We start from the raw sequence: 4,396 nt of genomic DNA on the forward strand, positions 1-4,396 counted from the left end.
CCAAGCAACCAAGCAACCAAGCAACCATCCAACCAACCAACCAACCAACCAACCAACCAACCAACCAACCAACCAACCAACCAAAACCTCACTGCTTTAGGTCAAAGGACACAGAATGGTGTGGGTAGTACTGGCAGCTTCTCATTGTTCTTCCTAGCCTGAGATAGTTTTCAGAAATATCAGAAGAGGAAAGAGATGAAGAGCTAAAATCCTAGACTGAAACATTCTGGTACTGATGGGCTTTATTTCTTACAAACTTTCTCTAGCCAAGGACGACATGACCATCTCTCCATGTATGGCATGCAAATTACATGTCCCTGTTGCATTTAGGGAGATTAGTGAGTATGTACATGTGTGTGTGTGTATGGGTGTATGGTATGTGCATGAGTACTTTTGAGTGTGCCTGAACATACAGAGAATGTCTTTTTACTTCGTCTTTTTGTTTTGTTTTTTTTGTTTTTTGTTTTTTTTGTTTTTTTTTTTTTTTTTTTTTTTTTTTTTTTTTTGCTTCAAAAGCACCATTTTTATTTATACAGGGTTCTAACCAGTCAGTGGCAGGAGGAGTAGGGGAGGCTCCATCTTCAATCCAGGGCCTCTATGGTGTCAGTTTATTGTTACCAAACACATAGGCACATGGCATCATGGATCTGGTAAGCTGATAAGAGTGTTCAGTCTCGCTTTGCTAGAGTAACAAGGTGAACATCAATGTCTTCTTCTGTAAGACTCCTTAATTTTGGATTTTCAACTGTAACTACTCCAAATTCTATTTCTGAAGGTTTGAAATCAATCAATGGAACAGCAGACAGGCATGGAATTGCAGTTTCTGCTGTCCAAATGTCCAATAAAATTTCTTTTTCACTTTTTTTTTTTTGAGAAAGCTGGTTGACTCTGTTTGTTTAACTCCTGCTCATGTGGGCTTTAAAGTCACAGTTGCAGCCTGCAGGGTCACACCCGAACACATGAGGACCTTGTTCTTCATCTATACCAATTAAAATCATACAGCAACCAAGCAGCCTCATTTCAGCATTCTGTGTGTTGACTTGAGAAATATCACCAATTCTTTTTATATAGCATGCCCATAGGAATCTCATAACCATATTTGTATTTCCAATTATCTGCCTCACAGTGTGCTCTCTGTACCTGGGGTCTACTGTCAGCTGTCACACCTGTCACTACACAACCAATGCTTACAGTCATCCCGAACAAATTAGACACCATGCTAGAATCTAGCAATTTGACAGGTACTTTCTTCTGTTTGACGATAACTGCACAGTCCTTTCCTCTGACAGTGACAGATGTAAGTCCACCTTGGTTAATAATCTTAAAAGCACATTCTACTTGGTAGAGTTGGCCTTCAGGAGAAAAAATAGTAATGTGAAGGTCAAAAACCAGCACTGGAACCATAGGACATCGTATTCCCACTATTTCAAACACAGTGTGTACTCCATAGTACTCATACCAGGCACACAAACCCTACTTGGTCTTAAACAGAGACTTCTGTTTGCCTCCACAGTGACACGCTCACTGACCTGTGAACTTCCAGTGATTGCCCCATTACAGTCTCCATTTCTTTGTAGTAATACTGGTGTTGTAGAGATGAGGTACCTTGTCCAGTTTTACATGGGTTCTGGGGATGCAAACTTAGGCTCTCAAATGTGTCCCAGCAAGCATTATACCTACTGAGCCACCACCAGCTTCTGTTTAGTGGCACTCCAAAGAACTGTAGACTTCTGAAGTGCTTGAACTAACTTATCCTCTGTAATAACTGAGTCATATATGGAGAGATAAAAGATTTTTTTAACAAGCAACATCTCTATCTGCTTTGAAATGGACACTTGGTGCCAGTTATATGTGTTTGCAATATTGTTCCCAGTTATCGTTTGCAGGGGGTAGGAATGGTTCTGATTTTGCTTCTATTATAGTGAAGCCTGGCGATGAAGAGCTTGATATTTGAAGCTTGGATTTTTATCACTTAACAGTCAGATGAGATTGGACAGTTTTCTAATACTTTAGTCTCTTCATCTATGAAGTGAGTTGGGATGGAAGAGGAAGTAGGGGTGGGGAGGGGAGGGGAGGAACAAATGAATGAACAGTAGTTATTAAGGAAAATGGAAGGGCTTGAAAAATCCTATGAGTTCTGATCAAAATCATATGTACCAGATAAATTAATGCTTTCTTGTATATAGTAGATAGATAGACATGTTTGAATATGTGTGTACCATATATAGTAATATGTATCTAAATATGCTACTCTTAGCTCTGGGAGAGTCCAGAGTGAATCAAATCCTTGTATATATAAGTACAGGTAGAATTCATAGTTCCTTTTCTGAATTCTTCTCTCCAATAAATACTCCCAAATTTCTTCAGAAAAATAGGTAGTTCAGGATTGAGGCACGGAGAGTATAAGGGAACCTGGACACACCTCACACCAAAGAAGTAAGAAGTCCCTAAAACATAGTGAGAGGAGGCTGAAGAGGATCTCTCACCACCTAAGTAAGAACACAGCAACAACAACATGTGACAAAACTCAGGAGACTAGAAATGAGCTATGCATAAATCTTTGTGTTTATCACTATCTCTCTGGCTTTCCACAGAACTGGTAAGATCATGTATTACAGAAAAGAGAGTTGGGGATAATGCCTGCAAAATTGGATGTCAAATTCAGGAGAGTGGAGCTAGATCCTATCTCTTACAGTTATAAAAATAAACTCAGAATTGTTAGAAGACAGTGTGAGGCCAGAAACTATAAAACTGATAAAAAAAAGCAAAAAAAAAAAAAATCCCTATAGAAGTACTTCAGGAAATTGCAATGGGTGAGAATATATTTTTTGGAGGTATGATGGGGGATGAGAAGTGATAGAAAAATAAAATAAAAAATAGATAAATGGGATTTTATTCAGCTACAAATCTGCTCAACAAAGGAAACAACCAGCAGAGTGAGAAAAAGTTACAAAATGGGAGGAAGTACTTGTCATATATATACATATAGAGGACAAAGGATTTATATCCTGGATACATAAGGAAAAACGCAACGTAGCAAAGTCAAATCAGGCGATAAAAGATGGGCCAATATGTCTACTAAATATTCCAGAAAAAAAATACAAGTATCTCACTGAGAGATAATGCTAAATGCAACCTTTCCTCAGATAATGCAAATCTAAACCACACTGAGCTACCACTGTGCTCCTGCAAGGGTGATATCAACAAGTGCCCATGAGAATGTGCACAGAAGGGGACCCTTAAACGCTGTTGGTTGCGATATAAACTAGCCCAATTATTATTGAAACCACTGTGGAAATTCTTTCAAAAATTCAAAAATACTGCCGAGTGATCTAGGCATCCCACCTCTATACTTATATCCAGAGGAAATTAAATAGGTATGTATGTAAAAGAGGCCTTGGTGTGCTTATGTTCACCATTGCACCGTTATAGCAAGAAGGAGATGGAAACATCTTTGTATTCATTTGGGGAGTGGGGCTGGAGGATAAAGAAAACAAAACAAGAAATAGCATGTATCCTTTCAGACAAATTCCTGCCATTTGTGACATTAGAAATGGAGCTGGAGAGTGCTCTGTTACCTGAAGTCAGCTAAGACAACACGCTATGTGTCTTCACTCACATGTGGATGTGAAGAAGTTGACCTTAGAGAAAGTTATGGGTGGAATGGTAGTTACCATAGTTACTGGAACCTGGGTCTGGAATGAGGGAACAGAAGTTGATTGATGTGTGTCAGGAACCAAGTTATAGCTTAGAGGACTGTAAGAAGCACTGACATGTTAATAGCATCAAAGATGGTTAAAATGATTGAGTGCTTACGTACATTTATGGTTTTGTGCTGATAATTTCAAAACACTACAGAGTATAGTGGAATGTGCTTACCATAAAGACATGACAAGTTTATCTTGACTTTGGTACCATGGTATCTACATATTTAGATGCAGCAAAATGCCACATGGTACTCCATAAATACATGAGAGAGTTGTGCCAGGAAATGTTCATGAGCCCCCTAAAAAGACCACCAAGGAACCGATTCTGATGCAATCCCTTTAGGGTCTCTTTATTTAAGCTCAAGCATGGGCCACACTGCCATCTCTGACACAGGAGAATGGGAGGGGACCCTGAGCCGAGTTTCAGGCAAGCATTTATAGAGGCAATTAAGGGGGGTATCTGCCTGGCACAATCTGGTTGGGGGCCACTATGGCCTTTAACATAATTGGCTGGGAGCCAAACTGTTAACTTAAGTTCTGCTTTTCTCCTGATTGGTGGTTGTTAGGGAGCCAAGTGTCAGGGGCAGACTTATAGCCTGAAGGTATAGACTGGCTAGGGAGTAACCTGGAAACTGGTGTTAGATGTAGGTTTTATTGGGCGTTAACTTGGAAACTGGTGCTAGACACAG

At 39.6% G+C, this 4,396-nt stretch overlaps 1 pseudogene; it reads right to left on the bottom strand.

The window, feature by feature from the left end:
• On the bottom strand, window positions 511-1,474 carry Gm5080 (predicted gene 5080; annotated as a pseudogene).

The sequence above is a fragment of the Mus musculus genome, chromosome 10 (genome assembly GCF_000001635.26).
Source record: "Mus musculus strain C57BL/6J chromosome 10, GRCm38.p6 C57BL/6J".
In the NCBI taxonomy this organism is placed as follows: Eukaryota; Metazoa; Chordata; class Mammalia; order Rodentia; family Muridae; genus Mus; species Mus musculus.